Genomic DNA, 19120 nt, shown 5'->3' with positions numbered 1-19120 from the left:
AAGAGAAAAGCAGTAAATTGGGTCTTTTATTTTTATGAAAATAGCAGCTTTTCTAAACCTTCCATTAGAAATGATTACAATCTATGTCTTGTATTTGTTTGATGGGCCTGATGGAAGTAGTCCTGCTCACCTCATCACAATAGTAAGTAAAGAAGGGAGGAAAAGCAGGTTCTGCTTTGAAGTGAGGACATGATCCAAATTGTGTCACAGCAGGTTTGGTTTTACAAGCTGGATCCAAATCAAAGCAATTAGACCATAATGTGCTTCATAAACCTGAAAGAGAAAGACCACTGATGAGGAAAATGGCAGAATTACATTAACATGTTCAAAGATTTGCAGGGGAGCTCAAGCCTTGCTAAAGAGAAAATGAAATTATAAGGCCATAGCCAGGCCCGGATTAATGCACAGGCTTAATATGGCTTAAGCCTAAGGGTCCACGTGTGTTCTAGGGCCCCCATTGGCCAGCTAAAAATGTATGATTTTATTTAAATTTACATGCACGAATATTCTTCAACTGTATTGGCCGACAAAATCATAAGCAACACTGATTGGGTAAACAGTGTGGCGGTCTTGAGTTAAAGGGGCATTATGGAAGTGTGACAGCCAAAACATGTATAGAAATAATAAATGTCTTCTTCATACATTCTCCTGCAATGCCCTGGTCCTGTAGAATGAGCCCTGGCATTTTTACTGTGATTGCCTGTTTTTCTGTAAAACCACAGAAAAAGAGAGATGCTCGGGTCGAGCAGGCTGCTTCATGCGCGTTCACGCTCAGGCATCGCCCGTAGTATTTGCTATCCGTAGCATTAGCAGCAGAGAGCGAGGCAGTGCCACTTTGTCGCTGTTCCTAACGCCTAGTGACAAAGCTAGCTACATTTCTGAGGACCCTTAGCTACTTTCTGTAGAACTTTCTTCTAGATATTTCCTGCAAATTAGCAACAAAATAGCCATTTTCGCTCTGAACCGTTCTTTGGTTTGACGCTGTTTCAGCTGTCATCAAGGATATAAAAGTTACAGATGCTGTGAATATTACTGGTATGTAGCTCACCTTATAAAATGACTGAATCTCACGCAGAAGACCTGGGTTTGATTCTGGATATAAACATAGTTTATTTAGAGTTTCTTTTTTTACATTAATGGCTTTTTTTTTTTTACAGTAAGATGCCCAAATTTTTATTTGAGACTCGCCGAACGGCATTGAATTCACAGATGAAAAAGATGTGGGTTCAACTTTCATTTTGGAACAATTTTTCAAGCAAGGGAAGGGAATGATCTGAGCATGCAGGAGGACTGACCCATCATAAACCTTTGTCGGCTGTGCTGAAGAGAAAGGTACAGAACCAAATTATTTAATTAATTAGCTGCGCGTTCTCCTGTCCTCTGTCCCCCCCCCCCCCCCCACACACAGGACTGTCTCAGCTGTTATTTTCATTGAGGAGTGTGCACGTACAGCACGCATGCCTCGTGCACGAGCCTACTATTGAAGCTGCCGTTACGCTTTTGGCCTGAGGGGGCAATCGCGGGAATAAAAATTCAAAAGTCCGTAAAGTCCCTTTAAGTAACGTGTCACGTGACATGTCATATTCATGTATCATAGGCTGCTGCACTTAACGAGGGAAAATGAAAAAAAATGTCAGAAAGAAAATATGAGAGCAGCACTCAGAAAAGAAAAACAGAGAGAATCAAAGAACAAAAGCACAAAAATCTTCTGCAGAAAATCCCCAAATTGTCAGCATATGTTAAACCTGCTGCTGGACCCAACAGGAGGTTATAGAAAAGCAACACGTTCACGATGAAGACAACGGAGCTATGCTAGCTGGAGCGGCAGAGGTTCATGATGCTAGCTCAAAGGAGGGAACGAGCAGTCACTTTGAAGCTGATATTGTCCACTTGAGGGCAGAGGCAGACCTGCTTCAAGTAGTTTCTGTTGGGAGCCCGGCAGAAGATCCTAGCCAGGTTACGCTGATGGTGGATGCTAACTTAAACGCGGATCCTGGCTGCTGGGGTGAAATGGATGAAAATGCCAGAAAATATTGGTAAATCATGGTTAATTCACAAATACCCTATGATTATTTAGATTAACATGTTTAGTTGTTTGACAGCCCTAATTAAAATAATATCTGCAGATAAGAATATAGGACAAGAATATTTCGCTTCGATGAAGCATTTTTGGTTCCGAACAAGTGTAGCCTATGGGCCCCTGTACACCTTAATCCTCCCCTGGCCATAGCACTGATATTAAACTCACAGTGCTGCAATTCTGTGTAACACACACGTGCAGGTATGCACTGTTCCTCCTTTCTACCCTGGCAGAAACTAAAAAGCACTCTAAACAATCACCACTACCATGTATGATGGAAATTAATCTGCTGCATTTGCACAGGTCTTGTTTCAATTAACCAGAAAAGAGCTGGTAATTTTCCACCAGTCTGAACAAATGTGTGTACGGGTAACTGTAAAAGCAAGTGGCAATATGAAGTCCAGGGATCAGCATTAGAGATCCATTACAAATCATCAGATTACTGAGAAAACTACAGCTGTTGGAAAACAAAGGCTCAGAGCCGGGGCTAATCTGGGCGTTTGCTAACCAGGTGAATGCTAAATAAATCTGTTGTCCTCATGTAGACATCACCTTGTTCACTAGATAACAGTGTTGGGAAAGTTACTTTTAAAAAGTAATTAGTTATAGTTACTAATTACTTTGTAAAAAAAGTAACCCGGTTACTTACAGAGTTACAAGATTATAAAAGTAACAAATTACCAAGAAAAATAACAAATCAGTTACTTTTTTCATTAAAGAATGCAAGAAAAATGGGTTAATTAAACTTACTTAATTTACTATAAATTACTACAATAGTAAAATGTAAATGACTAATGACTGGAACATAATAAAATGTATGTCCAAATGTTTTTTATAAACCTGAATAATTTAAATAAATAATCACATAACAGGAGGAACTACTAACAGGAACATTACACTAATCTAGACTATTAAAAGGTCACTGTGTGATATTCAACAAGACCCCAATCAGCTAAAATTTTAAATTGCAAATAGAAACACCTGTGAAGGTTCCCGAGCCTTTAAATGGTCTCTCAGTCTAGTTAAATTACAGAAATGAATGTAAATTCTTACAGTAGTTAAATTTTTCCAGCTTCACATAATTGTGTGTTTTTAGCAGCATTTCTGTTGCTGCTAATCTAGTAACGGTTAAATAAATAAACAAAATCCTTCAAAATGACACTAGAAGAGGCACAAGCCTGATGGAGGACTTACATGTACTAACTTGGGTCAGACCCAACCACAGAAGAGCTGAAGCTGGGTGGTAAACACACACAGGTAGTTCTAATAACACCTGAGCTCCATGATGTCTGAGACTGATGCATCAGTGTTACAGCGGGACTAAAGAATGATCAGAAACAGGTTACAGCTGGATGATCTAGGAAGGTAGAAGATCAGGACGTCTGAGCGGTGAACAGGTGAGCGGACCTTTGGGACGTCCCGCTGTCACACTAAGAAGGGCACGGCTGCAGATCCTCACCTGCAGCTGTAGACTATTCATCACATCTTCCTCGTTCTTCACGGGCCGTGATGCGCTTGGATGAAAACATCTACCTCTTTAGCTCCTGATCAGCTGATGACAGCTTCAACACACCGTGCTGCTTAACGCACGCTTTTCCTCATCAGTAACAGAAACGACGTTTTGATTAAAGAAGACGGTAATTAATTAGATTGCTTGTTACTGAAAAAAATATTTTTTAGTAACGCTGTTATTTTAAACGGCGTTATTCCCATCACTGCTAGATAATGCCTTAAAAATGACAAACCAAATAGCCAAAAATCTGCAAAACAATCAAAACTAATGTTTCAAATCTAAAAGGTGTAAATGCTAAAGCTCACAAAGCTTGCTTTTGTTATTTTGATGCTTTTATAAAGGCATATAGGGGTCACACAGTAGGAAAAACTAAAAACAAATACTGAGAAAAAAAGTTGAAACATTATCTTGAGAAAACCGTAGAAATACATTTTCCAGATAATTTTCAATAGCCTGACTTTTACATATGAACAACAATAACAGGGGATTTCTCTAACCCATACGTTTGTTTCTAGTTTGTGTGAATTATGGTTTCTTAGTGTTTTCATGTGATAGTGTTTGGTGGCAGACAAAGTTTTATTTTCTGTTATATTCATGTCCAACATTATGAGTCCATTATTATTGGCCAATGTCAGCATAAAATCTAAAATTGGCAATGATCAGTATCAGTTTTTACTTTTGTAATAGAAAATCTTTTACATCCTATACACGTGTTGTTCATTAAACTCCTTAGCTACTTCTCCCCACACTCAAAATGTCAAAATGTGACAGATCTGAGGTTTAGTTTTTGAGATATTTTTATTAGTTTGGCACAACTGGTTTAACTTAAATGTGTGTAGTTGTCATATTTTGCACAGATGTTTAAAGTTTAAGTTTGTATTCATAGCTGATAAACTTTATGAAGTGTCTGATAGTGCTGTAGACATGCGTAGCCATTATTTTGGCATTCAAGCCGATTTATCTCAGGACCACTCGCCTCCTCAAAGAACACTTCCTCCTCCGGTTCTTATGATGGAGGTGGAGAGAAAGCCTGATATGAACGGTGCCGCTGTTTCTCTGTCTGCTCCTCTGACTGAGCACTGTGTGTGTGTGTGTGTGTGTGTGTGTGTGTGTGTGTTTGTTAATGACTTGAGATTGAGGGGGGACTCCTGCGTATTTTAATAATCAGCTTATATCAGTATAGTTAGACCACATGGGTTAAAAAAGCTAATGTTGATCATCCCTAAATATTAATAAATATTTATGTTTTGGTGTATTTGTTTGATTTATACTCTTATTGTGAAGGATTCTGGAAAGTCCCTTGAATTCTGCAATGATTGCTGCTGCAAAAGTCACAAGACTCCACCTGGAACTGAGTAAATGTTGGTGTACCTTTAAGAACATTCCCATGAGCTACTTCAAGAATTCAGATTCAGGAGTTAAAACGGATCTGCTTTCTTTGTTTTCTTCCAGGTGGCACTTATACATGTGGATCTTCTTTAGATCTGCTTGTCCACGGCAGTGTTTTCTTCTAAATGAGCATTTTATGTCTCGTTTTACCAAATTTCGTTCGTTTCTGATTCCACTAAAAACTGCGCAGTGTGTCCTCAAGCCCCACGTTGCTACAGGAGGTAGCCGTGCAGCAGAATTCCTTCACAGAGGTATAACATTTCCCTCAACCTAATCCCTCGCCCACACAATAAGAACCAAAACAGATAGAGGCCACATCTCTTCCATGCCCTCATTCTGGACGGGACCTTATCTTTAGGGAAACACATTTCAGCCGGGCCCGTCCTCATGCAAGAACCTGGCTTGCTGACGGTGGGCTCTCAGGGCTTAACCTGAGCTTACTGAACCTCCTCTCCAACCCCAGAAACTCTCCGTCTCTCCCAGCCCCCACACTCAGCATCAACATCCAGTCCCTGCGCTGGTCCCTCCACGAGGCAAGACGCTAGCTCTGCACAGAGAGGTGTTTACAGAGCCTGTCTAGTTATTAAACTTTAATCCCACTAAGAAGAGCATATTCTGAAAATGAATTATAGATGACACGGGTTTGAGTCTCCTATATGACCTCCACTCCACTAAACTCACAATGGTGGGGTTTAATAAACTGTATTATCAACTGTGTATGGAAGCTGCCTGCACCTAGATGGAGTTTCAAATATATAACAGGAAAGATATGGGAGAAGCAGGAGGAGAAATCTAATCCCGATGTGAATTATGGCTACAGGGGGTGAGTGTATAGTCAAGTTTGTGTGCGTGAAGGCGACATATATCAAGCTGAAACACGCATGCAGCTGGAAGTCCAAAGCAATTATGTAGAAGGTGGCATAAATTTAGTCACAGGAACTCGTCAGTAACTCAACTGCATTTAATTTGTTTGGTCTTTGGGGAGCTAAACATTGGCTTTCCCCATCTGTCAAAATAGGCAACAGACAGTAAATGAGTTCGGAAACTCATCGGAGACCAATTGTCCTTCCGTCAAATTATTTCATCAACAACCCCCTGAGACGAAAAATATAAGAAAGAAACATCCTCCAGGAGATATCGTCCTCCGTGAGTGGTTTTCAAAAAGGTTAAATCAAAAAGAACTTTTAAAGGTGTGCTTCATTGAAATGCCATTTTGAATGATTATTTCTGATTATAACGGGTCACTCTGAGTTTTCCTGCAGGAGGACTGACCCATCTTAAACCTTTGTCGGCTGTGCTGAAGAGAAAGGTACAGAACCAAATTATTTAATTAGCTGCGTGTTCTCCTGTCCGTTGTCCTCCGGGCCACACACATACACACACACACACACACACACACACACACACACACACACACACACACACACACACACACACACACACACACACACGGAGCTCGATGTCTCAGCTGTTATTTTCGTTAAGGAGTGTGCACGTACAGCATGGGCGCCTCGTGCACGAGCCTACTGTTGAAGCTGCCGTTATGCTTTTGGCCTGAGGGGGCAATCGCGAGCATAAAAATTCAAAACTCCATAAAGTCACAAAGGTTTATGATGGGTCAGTCCTCCTGCATGCTCAGATCATTCCCTTCCCTTGCTTGAAAAATTGATCCAAAATGAAAGTTGAACCCACATCTTTTTTATCTGTGAATTCAATTTTGTTCGGCGAGTCTCAAATAAAAATTTGGGCATCTTACTGTAAAAAAATATACCATTAATGTAAAAAAGAAACTCTAAACAAACTATGTTTATATCCAGAATCAAACCCAGGTCTTCTGCATGGGAGTCAGACATCTTACAAGGTGAGCTACACACCAGTAACATTCATAGTATCTGTAATATTTATATCCTTGATGACAGCTGAAACAACGTCAAACCAAAGAACGGTTTGAAGCAAAAATGGCTATTTTGTTGCTAATTTGCAGGAAATATCTAGAAGAAAGTTCTACAGAAAGTAGCTAAGGGTCCTCAGAAATGTAGCTAGCTTTGTCACTAGGCGTTAGGAACAGCGACAAAGTGGCACTGCCTCTCTCTCTGCTGCTAAAGCTACGGATAGCAAATGCTACGGGCGATGCCTGAGCGTGAACGCGCATGAAGCAGCCTGCTCGACCCGAGCATCTCTCTTTTTCTGTGATTTTACAGAAAAACAGGCAATCACAGTAAAAATGCCAGGGCTCATTCTATCCAGTCTAATCCAATCCAATTTTATTTATAAAGCGCATTCACAAGGCATTACAACCAAACAAGGCGCTGTTCTACATGACCAGGGCATTGCAGGAGAATGTAAGAAGAAGAAATTTATTATTTCTATACATGTTTTGGCTGTCACACTTCCATAATGCCCCTTTAAGAAATTTACAAGATGTTTTTTAGCACCAGCATTAACGTAAACAAGAACAATAATGTAAACAAAACTTTGACCTATGTATTCACCATGGTGTTATTCATTTACTCTCTAACTTAGTACATCACTTCTTAATTGTGTTTGGGTAACGTGTCGACAGTATTGGGAATGCTATGTTCAAATGATGAAAAGGTCAGATTTGGAGCAAATACACATCATTACATTAACGATGCATTAAACTAGAAGCAGGACCGGCTTGTTGCAGCACGTTTACTCAATATATTAAATACCGGGTAATGGGAGTACTTTTACTCCTTTTTGTTCTTTATTTAGCCACACTTGCCCGTATTATGTTTTCAAGCCTTTATTGTTAAAAAGTTTAAACTAAGGACTAATCTGTTTTTTTACTTTCTTTGTTTATTTAGCCAGTGAGTCCACAGAAAGTGAGCTCGTTAAATCAACTAAAATGCTGCTTGGAAAAGGGTTGAATTAAAAGATCTTGAGAGACAAAATATTTTGCAGAAAATTATCAATAAAACTATAATATAAAAACATGAAATGTGCTTCAGCCGGCTAAATAAATTATTGCTGACAACATGAGTCGAACCAGCGTCAGCACATGGCAAAACAAGATGAAAGTTAGTCACTTTAAGCCCCAGACTACCAAGGCTAATATAACAGCAGGCTGGCCTAAGACACTGCTGTAGGTGCGTGTTGTCTGAGCGTGCGTGGGAGGAGCTTTGTTGAAACGAACCGTTTCATTTCTAGTTATGAACTCAGGCTGATGAAAATAACTCACATTTAAGATAAATGAAAGCCTACTTTTGTTCTCAAAGGTTTAAAATTGCACGATATGGAACTTTTAAAGCGACAATGTGTAGTTTTTACCATTAATCTCTGGAAATATCCATCAAAATATTGTTGAAAATGAATGAAATGATGCCCAGTTGTTGAAAAATATTGGCGGCTTCGTAACATATAACCATAAAAATCAGGTCTATAATAAATGGGAGCAGATCTAAGTCTCTGGGTGACGCACTTTTAGATGCCATGTTTCCTTCTACGGGAGCCCATGAGGTCAAAAAGCATTTACTGATTCGTAACAAACGGTTACAAAACTTTTGTCATTCTTAAATGTTGTTGTTTTACACATTTACCTCTTCACTTGTTACCAGTGATGAAAGGGATTCTGGTGTGCTTGTTCGTTTGTTGGAGTTAGCACTCCACAGGGCTTTTTGACCCTTAAGGGCCTCCGTTGGTACAACACAAAAATACAGCTTGTTTGCAACAATTTAGATATCTACTGCCCCTTATCACCAGGAAATATACATACTGTCACTTTAAAGGTGTAGTATGTAAGAATATAGTGAGAATTTTTGTGAGAAAATCCCAGAAGAGTCTAATGTTTCTGTCATTTTGGAAGGAAGGTTATACTGAAACATATTTCATATATCGTTGACTGTGGGGATTGTCAGTTTTTCTCCTTTCTAAACAATGGAAGGAGGGACTTAACTACTGTTTACCATCAGTGAGTGTGGGATTGCTGTGTTTCCTGCCGACAACTGTAATTTGACGACGGCCGGCTCCAGAGTTGTTTAACGTGTTTGCAGTAGCCAAATTTTACCACAGAATGCTATTTTTACTTCATTTTTACATAATGCACATTTAAAATTGCTGTTGAAATAGATTGACAATCCCTCTACATTGCTGTTGTAATGATTTAAATTGACATGTTATTTAATAAGCCCAAATGAATAGGATTCCAAAGGAAATATGAAATCAACCTTATGGATCTGTGGGTACTGTTTAACCATAAGATTGGAACTTTTTATTGCAGGGATTAGATAACGACCTCGTATTAATTCAGAGACAATAGAAGAGAGAGAGTCAAGTTTAAAAGTTTAAAGATTTATTACTAAACAAATTAAATCTAGACTAACTTTAACACAAAATGTATGGTCTAACTAAGGTGAATGAGACGGAGAATGGTGTAATGTGGAATGTTGTTCAGAACCAGCAAATCCGAAGAAACGATTAGTTCTGATGGGAAATGAAGGTGATGTCTTCGCACTAAGCTTTAGTTAGGAGATTCATAAACACATTCAACGCCATTTCGTCGGCCTACATACCCTTTTGGAAGTCCCTGTTAGATCAGGAATGTCGAGGTCCAGCTGGACCCTCTCTGAACCGAAGCTGGTAGGAAAAGCAGCGGTTGCCGACCAGACCAGTCTTGAGATACTTCCGGGTCACGATGGTTTTGGTGGCATCTAGTGAGACCCAAACCTGTGTCGTGATGGTTCAGCTTTTATTCTGAAAGGAACCGTTGCAGCAGTTGGAACAGCAACAGATTTTATCCAGCTTGTCGTTGGTTCTTTTGGCTGAAGAAGAAAGTTACGGATTGGCCACTCCGACAACTTCTCTAGAACGCTTTGAACTGGCGTTAAAGATGATGTGGGCATAGTTTTATACTTTGGATGTTTTGGTTTATGGTCGAATGAAAAGATGACAGATTTACCAAGCACCACCAAAACCACGCCTCTGTCAGATCTGGCAGATTCTGATTGGATCAGTAAAGCAATGTGTCATGTCTTAACGCTACGTGAGATCAGTCCTAGTGGAAACATTTAAAGTTGTATTACTTATTATATTCTATAGGATTATAATAAAGTAATTAATATTTTGATTTCACAGATTGGTCACATCTTATTACTGACTAACATTTTGTTTGATTAGCTTTATTAAAAATAGAGTTCTTTGACTTTTTAAAAGGAGAGAGTCCTTTTCTTCATTCGTCTCTTGAGCTGGAAAGAAGCAGTTTAGAAGCAAATGCATGAGACCTTGAGGCCGTATCTCATGCAGACTAGTTCTGTGTCAGAGGAAAAGGGGAAAATGACTTTTGGTGGAAACAGTCATTTCATTCCGTTACATTGTAATTTACGCTGCTGTGTGCTCTCCTACTGTACAAAAAACCTAAACTTCTTCTGGTCGTTGAACGCCACTTTTTACGTCACACAGGTGCTCTCCCCTTTCTCTGAATGGATTAAAGTACTTCGACATACAGAAAAAACTGAAATGGTCGGCTGACAGGACAGAGAAATTGTCACCTTCTGCCCTCCCAGAAATTTCCCAGATCTCCTTTTGTGGAAACGCAACCATAAAAATCATCCCAAAACAAAAAGGGCTATGTCACAATTTCTAACCATCCATTCGATGCAGCTACATCACAAACCAATGCTTATTTTCTCAGTTTTTGTGTACGACTAGGCCACAGATGAATTGAGGTCAATGTTTTTGTGGTGTGACCTGAAGCTGGGATGACTTCCTGTTTCATGGGTCATTGTAGACCAATGGCCTCTCATTACAGGCTGGAATCCCAGTACTAAATTGTAGGGCATGGCTGTTGACTCCCTGATTCTGGGGTAATAGGATCCAGGGTCATCATTATCAAGTACAAAGGACCTCCATCATGGAAGCTTTTAGGGTCTTCAAACAGCTGCTTTTGGCTTCCAACAAGCCACATTCCACTCCAACACTCCTTTGTTTCAAACCCCCCCACTTTCTCCTGGCTGTTAATCCAGCCCAGTTGGGACCTCTTGTATTCATGAAACAGCCTGAAGTAAACATCTTGCAGCTGTAGACATGCTGGGAAAAACACAGGTTGGATAATGGATCTCCCTGCTCCATCTGTTCAGATGCAGACAAATGTAAGAAACCTCACTCATCCTTTTTTTTTTTGGCTACAGAAAAAAGTATAAATTGTTAGAAAAGTAAAAAAAAAACATTAAATATGAGTTTTCGGTTCGTCCCTCTGAGTCGCACAAAGAGAAACAATACGGTACAGTAGCACATGGCGCAGTTATTTAGAGCTTTTGGAAAACCAGCGGTATTTGTCATATTTGGACACGGCTATCAGCGTGGAAGATGCACAACAATGTGGAAGCAAACCGAGAACTGAATTGTATCTGCAGGTAAATGGCAGGTGGTTACAATGAGAAGTACAGCTATTGTGCCAAGCAGGCATTGCTTAGCCCCGTGGAAAGGTGGGAGGTGTGCTGAAAAGAAGATTACCACTAAAACACCCCCATGGATTCCACCTGTGAGCTTCGTGGAATTAGAAAGCTAGATCGCTGCCATTATCTTTCATAAAGTGCATCTAGAGGTAAAAATAAAATGTACGAGTCAATGGAATATAAAGAAGGAACTCTGAATCAGAAATCACATTACCAAGAAGTCATTTTTGACACTAAAGTATCAATTCTTTTATCACCGTGGCGGAGTTTCATGGGGGTTATAATTGTACGATTTCCATTTAAATGAGATTCACAGAAGACTGTAGGAGCACAGATGTGCTTATACATCGACAGAAAAGTGCTAAACAAAACATAGATTAGGTTTTCTGAAACACAAACGCATGATTCTTAATTATGACAAACACAGGGGGTAATCTGGAGTACCAATATCACCGATGCACTACCAGCAACGTCAGAATCTGCTGTAATTCTTTCCTAATGCAACATCACTGTTGAAAGGTTTTTTTATTGGCCTTGCACAGAAAAACCTGCATATAAGGCCAAAGCAGTTGGGCTGCTACAATTGGTTGTGATCTAAACCCGAAGGGGCCAGACCCGAGCATGATCTCTAGGTCACACAAGCTCTGCTTTCTGGTTTCTTTTCTCTACTACATTTTTCAACCCCTCCGGCTGTCTCAAGTAGTCAATTACAAGGGTTCCTTTTCCCCTTGGATGGCTGTAGCCTTTATGTGGCCTTGTGCTGTATACATGTTCAGTGTCATCACAAATGGGAAGCTAGACAAGCTCACAGTGGATTAGGGGGGTTGACATGGACAATGTAGGAAAGTAGCTTATATCCTCATGATAGATTGCACAAAAAGAGAGTATAAATCACATCAGCTTGGCTTTTATTTTTTACAAAAACAGCTTCTTTCTTCCAAAGCAAACTGACAGCAGCAGAGAAGCAACAGTACTTGTACCTTAGCCTTGCAAGTAGGGATGAGCGAGTACACCACTATCTGTATCTGTATCTGTACTCGGAGTGGGCGTGGCCTAACGCGTAAGTGAGAGTAGTTTAACCGGAAGTGGGTGTAGTTTAACCAGAAGTGGGTGTGGTTTACATCAATGTTATTTTAAGTCTGATCAGAAGTTGCTATGTGTATTGTTTATTTGAAAACTATTTACAGAGCAGCATCAGAGTTGAGTTTAAATGTTTTTGATCACAATAGTAAAGGAACTATTACAGAACAAGTTTTTCAATTAAATCAGAACATTAATATTTAAGTGCATGAATTAAGAGAGAGAGAGAAGAAAAGATATTTTCTATAGCACCTCTCAAGATAAAAATCACGGGGCGCTTCACAAAAACAAAACATGTAAAATAGAAAAAAGAATGTAGAAAATGATTAAAATATATTTTAAATGAGCAAAAAATAGACAATTGTGATTAAAAAATGTAAAGAAAGAGAGAGAGTGAATAGGAAAGAAGGAGTGGATCCTGAGGAAGAGGAGAGAGAGAGAGGAAAAAAACCCGACCAGAGCGGAGGCAGTGACTGACGCAGCACGAGCCGTTTTCAGCTCTGTCTTGTCAAATGCACCACGTACGTTACGAAAAAAGTTACTTTAAATAACTTTAAAGTAACTTTAAAAAGAAGCAAACTGAAGAAATCATAGGGAGTACTGAAGAAACATGAACAGTGAAGCAAGCACAGAGAGATCCATTACTGTCTGTGTGTGTGTGTGGATGGACCGGACGCGGACTGAGCTGTGAGCTCCCGGCTGCAGAGTTTTGTGTGTAGGGAGGGGCGGGCGCTCTATTTGACTGGCCAATCACAGAGCGTGAAGACAGTCAGTTACCCAATGAGGATTTTCCTTCAGCACGATTACAGATATTTACGAGTTTTACTCGTTTCATGCTGGTACTAGTCAAAAATGCTTTATCCGTACTGGATACTCATCTGAAACGAGTTGTAAAGCGCTTTGGGGGGTTCCAGGACTCTAGAAGGCACTATATCAAATACAGGCCATTTACCATTTTGCCACTGCAACCGTTTGTCTAGATTTCTAGACCACTTGTATTTATTATGAGGGAAAAAATGTTAAATGACTAGATAAAGAATACTACCAGTCAATTTTGGTGAAATAAACATTTTGTCAGTGCGCTCCAGGGCAGCTGTGGCTACATTGTAGCTTATCACCATCAGTGTGAGAATGTGTGTGTGTGAATGGATGAATGACACACTGTAGTGTAAAGCGCTTTGGAGTCCTTACTCTGAGAGGCGCTATACAAGTGCGGATCATTTATCATTTATCATTTATAGCTCACCACCAGTCAAATGGTAAATGGCCTGTATTTGTATAGCGCCTTCTTAGGGTTCTACAACGCCACCAGGTGCTTCACAACACAATCAGTCATTCACTCATTCACACACACATTCACACGCTGGTGGGTGGCCCCCATGGGGCGCACTGACAGAGCTGAGGCCTGCTGAACACTGGCACCACCGGTCCCTCCAACCACCACCAGCAGGCAAGGTGGGATCAGCGTCTTGCCCAAGGACACAACAACAACATTCTCGAACAAAAACAGTGACATAAATACAAATTAATAATCCAACAACATAGCGAGATAGTCTTTTGAACGCAGAGCAGCTTTAGGATGCATGGAGTTCACCAACACTGCATGGATTTATCCCTGAACTTCTCTACTCTGTGAAATTGATGCCATAAATTTACAAAGACTCACAAAGGAATTTTACTGGGCAGAGCGCACCAAGACTATAAAGGAGCTTTGTGGATTCATGAAACAGTTACTCCGTTACAAATCTACCCACTAGTAAAGCTCAGCATGACAGTTAGTCATTTTCTGCTTTCAGCAAAACAGTTTGGTGGAAGGATTGAAGGGTAAAGTGGAAGTGATACAGAAAGGCTAAGAGCCTGAATGGACACAATAGTAAATTTGGGAGGATGATTATCGAGACATTAGATAGGTTATATATATGTCATTATTTATTAATCGTGCTGCATGCACGGCCCTGGTGAGATGTGGAATATGTCTTTTTCTTGTCAATATTCTTTTATCAGAAGGCAATAAAGACATGTTAGCCCAAGTCCCAAGCGCTAGCCTCAGTTCTAATAATAAAACCTGTGGGGGTTTTATCAGAGCCCAGGGCCCACCAAGCAAGTGAGCAGAAACCACAGAGCCCCGGTGCATTTCTTAGCCACATTACCCCGCACCCACCAACCCAAATTTCATTATAAACTCATTACTGCATGGAGCTCTGCCACAAGAGAACAGCACTGAATCATAAAGCACCAATTTAGCACCAGATTCGGGAGCACATTTACCATCATATTGGCTGGGACTGCACAATGAAACGTGGCTCTTTGTTTCAGGTAATCCCCATCAGGGAGTGCAGTTTCTTTTTTAAAATTCTTATTGTACTCTGTCAACTCATGTAGAATACAAAAGATATGTTTGAAGCCGTTATATTTTTTTCACTTCTACATATTTCTGCTAAATTCTTACTAATCCAAGGACCAGTCTGGTGGTCTTTAGATCCACACGTGGATGATGCGAGTTACTGTGAGTTTAATTGGTTAGAAAACAATGAACAGCAAACATAAACCATCATGCTTTTAGGACAAGAAGACCTCAGTAGAAAAGTAAATGATGGTGGTGACCAGTCACCAACAGCTCATTACATTGATAAAGAGTGCAGTCCTCAAAACCACAGGTCGTGCCCTCTTTCCTCTGAGATATTTGATCAATTGACATGTTTCCTGGGTTTCCTTTGTTTTATTGCAATCATCAATATTCAACTCAGCAATGGAACGTTATATGATCAATATATCTTTTGCCCTTACCTAGTTGGGATAGGATTCCCCGAGGGAGTCATTGGGAGGCAAAAGAGGGAAGAAAAGAAAAGAACAATGGGAATATTAGTGATAAGAACTGGTGCACCCTACAGCCAAATCAGCCAATTGACTTTTAAAGAGAAAAATACATTTCATAATCGTGAGCCTTATGTGATCTTTCTAGATCAACGCCAACAATGGTTCTCAAGCCTCAGTTAACACAATAAAAAACATTATATTTCTGGAATTTCTGAAAGCATTCATGAGGTTTTTAAATAAAATCAAATTTTTACAAATAAAAGAATTGTGGTTGTTTTGATCAGATATTGAAAACAAATAAATAAAAAAATCCTTCAAAGAAGCTAGAGCGACTGCCAAATCCTCAGTGCTTATGCTGCTCGACTTATCGGCTGCATTTGACTCTGTCAGCCATGGCTTCCTTTTGTCCACACACAGAGAAAGCACACGCCTGGTTTGAATCGTACCTCACAGGATGATCATTCATTGTATCTTGGCTTGGACAATCTTCTACCGTGCACCATCTTGCCACAGGAGTCCCTCAGGGCTCTGTACTAGAACCTCTTCTCTTTGCCATATACACCACCTCACTAGGGGAGATCATTCGATCCCATGGCTTCTCCTGCCACTGCTATGCAGACGACACCCAGCTCTATCTGTCATTTCCACCGGACGACCACACTGTCTCTGCACGAATATCAAACTGTCTCTCTGACATATCAGAATGGATGAAATCCCATCATCTCCAACTCAACCTCTCTAAAACTGAACTACTTGCCATCCCAGCAAAACCATCCATACAGCACAATATCTCAATCCAAAATGACTTCCTATCTCTGGCTCCTTAAAAGGCAGTTTGAAATCTGGGTGTGGTGATTGATGAACACCTGACCTTTAAAAATCATGTTGCCTCTGTTGCTTGTTCATGCCGCTTTGCGCTGTATAACATACGAAAGATCAGACCATACCTAACACAACATGCCACCCAGCTCCTGGTGCAATCTACTGTCATCTCCTGCCTAGATTACTGCAACGCCCTTCTAACTGGTCTTCCAGCCTGTACTGTGAGACCTCTTCAAATGGTCCAGAACGCAGCGGCGCGTCTGGTCTTCAATCAGCCAAAAAGAGCACACGTCACCCCTCTGTTCATTGAGCTCCACTGGCTACCGCTAGCAGCACGCATCAAATTCAAATTGCTAACACTAGCATACAAAGTCCGAGATGGTACGGCTCCCATCTGCCTGAATCTTCTTGCAAAGGCTTACGTCTCGGCCTGGCCGCTCCAGTCATCACAAGATCGTCGGCTAGCAGTGCCTACACCACGCTCAGGACAATCCAGACGCTTCTCATGCATCGTTCCACAAATGTGGAATGACCTACCAAGCACTACCAGAACAGGGGTTTCCTTTTCAATTTTCAAGAAACTCCTGAAGACCCTGCTCTTCAGAGAGCATCTTCTAAACTAGCACCCTCCCTGCACCCGTCTCCCCTCTTTACTGTCCACTCCTTGTTCCCTCCTCTCCATGATTGATGTCTAGTTGTTGTTGTTATTGTTGTTGTTAGCCTCAAGGGCAACATGCTGATTATCACTTGTAAGTCGCTTTGGACAAAAGCATCTGCTAAATACAGAAACGTAAACGTAAACATAAATCCCGAATGGCCTGTTTGCGCTTGAAAGATTCTCAGTTACCAAGACACCAAATTATTTCCTTTAATCTCTGTCAAATATACTAATTACAGCTCTTTGTTGGCTGAAGTTGGCCATCCCGATTCCTTCAGTTGATCTAATATAGATGCATATTTGATAATATCTTTCTAAAGGTTTCTAAAATCCATCCAGATGTCCAAATATTTGTTTGGACTTCCAGACAAATGAAACCACGTAAACCAGGAAAAACGATGTAGCCTGCCTTTTTCATCATTATGAAAATGTGCCGTAACAGACTTAATGAGTTTTACTTAAAGACACATTTAAACACATCTGCAGTGGTCTCTAACTAACATGAAAGTCTTGTTAGTTGATCGCTGTGGAAAACAAGCTCCAACGCTTCGGTTTCAGAAACTAGAAGTGAGCCTGGTGCAGAAGTGAGCTTCAGATGGCAGAATTGTGGAAACTTATTTCCTGATTTTCGGATATCTCGCCTATGATTGGCTAACAGCAATGCGACATTACCACTGACTCTGTTTGTTCTGCAACGACATTTCATCTCCACAAGCAACACAAGCCTGGAGGAGTTCTGTGGTGTTGTCAAGTTGCTAATACTAATGATTAGCTTCTACAAGCTGAGCTAAATCAACAGCCTTCCGTATCACCTGTCAAAAGGGTTGAGTCCATGAATGTTAATTTTTAATGTGAAGTAGATCTAACAGGCTAATTTGAGCGCTTCGTGGTCTATTTTCTTTCAGCGGCTAATGCGGGAAATAGGGGTAGAAGACTGTTTTCACATTTAGCCTGCATGTGAAACTCAGAGGCACCGATCATATTTGAAAAAAAAAAAAAGGTTTCTCAGTGAGCTTGTCCTTTAGAGATGTGGATCACTGAAACTATTTTTGAATGATTATTTCCATCTCATAACCGATAAGACTCCAAATCCTGTCGCGTTAAGCTCTCCTCTGATGTGACAGACGTGTCCCTGCTGATGCAGGCCTTTCTGGGCTTTTGTTGCATCAAGTACGACTTGCAAGGGATTCATTTCGACCAGAGACCACTGCAAATGCAATGATTAAATGATTTGTAAAATATGCCTACCTTGGGACCAAAGACAATTATTGTACTATGTTTACCCAAACAAGCAACAGTAAGAGGCTGCATCTCCAATTCTTCCACTGTGCTAGAAAAATAGTCTGATTATTAAATGAATACAAAAAGAGAGAACAACCGTTTTCTATAACGAGTCTTCAACAGGTAAGAATGGGTTAAAACTGCACAAAAAGAACAACTAACCTTATTAATGATCACAGCGTACAGTAAAAAGAGATAAATGCCAACGTCAATTGATAACAAAAAGATGAACAAGGCTGCTTTGTTAAATTCAGAGGGGACATATTGACTCACTCAGGATATAATCTATCAGCAAAGAATGAAGAAACAATCTTGTTTTATGTTAGTGTGCAATCCCCATTTCCATTTTTATAGCCACAAAAAGATCTGTTTAAAAGCCACTGTCTGTTCTAATGAGATGTCACTTGATTTAGGGTCAGGGAGCTGGGAGGCTGCAGCGTTTCACACACGCCGCTCTGACAGTCAATAGAAATCAATACATCCAATGCAATTATTAATACAGTCCCAGGCAGTTAGATGTGAATGAGACAGATGACATTAGGGCAGATTGATCTAGAGGGAAATGGATTTCATAAAGCACTCAATGCCTTCATTATATTGCACACAAAAGGAAGGCACAAAAAGGTGCTCGTCGCTACAATTCTGTGCTTCAGTAAACTATAATGAAAGCTGAATATGATGTTAAATCTCAACGCTGGATCGCCGATTGTGTTACTTGTTGTTTTAAACCTTCATTTAGCATTTTTTTTCCTTTAAATATTTAACAACACAATTGTGTGTTGGGTACGACTTGTCACAACTATCAAACAAAATGCAACCAATGGTAAAGATTTTAAAAAGCAGTTTTTGGTTACTATAATAGTAAAACTCAAGCTATGCGGTTTATAAAAAGCTTTGCATTAACGCTGCTGGGCAAGGATGTGTCAATGAAGCTTGTGAGTCTCAGGTGTCAGTCCCGAATGAATATTCACCCTGTAGATGAACCCAGCTCCCCGTGGGCCCGTGGCACTAAATAACGCTGCATTAGCATCAGTAAAACCAGACATGGCTCCACAGTCGCCTTGTTT

General features: G+C 40.3%; 1 protein-coding gene across 9 annotated transcripts in view; it reads right to left on the bottom strand.

The window, feature by feature from the left end:
- The window catches only part of robo2 (roundabout, axon guidance receptor, homolog 2 (Drosophila)), a 422481-nt gene that overhangs the window by 270967 nt on the left and 132394 nt on the right, over nt 1–19120 (bottom strand). The window lies entirely within an intron of this gene.

Source organism: Nothobranchius furzeri, chromosome 13 (genome assembly GCF_043380555.1).
Source record: "Nothobranchius furzeri strain GRZ-AD chromosome 13, NfurGRZ-RIMD1, whole genome shotgun sequence".
Lineage (NCBI taxonomy): Eukaryota > Metazoa > Chordata > Actinopteri > Cyprinodontiformes > Nothobranchiidae > Nothobranchius > Nothobranchius furzeri.
Note: the sequence above shows the minus strand (reverse complement) of the source record. Positions and strands in the feature narration are given on the sequence as shown.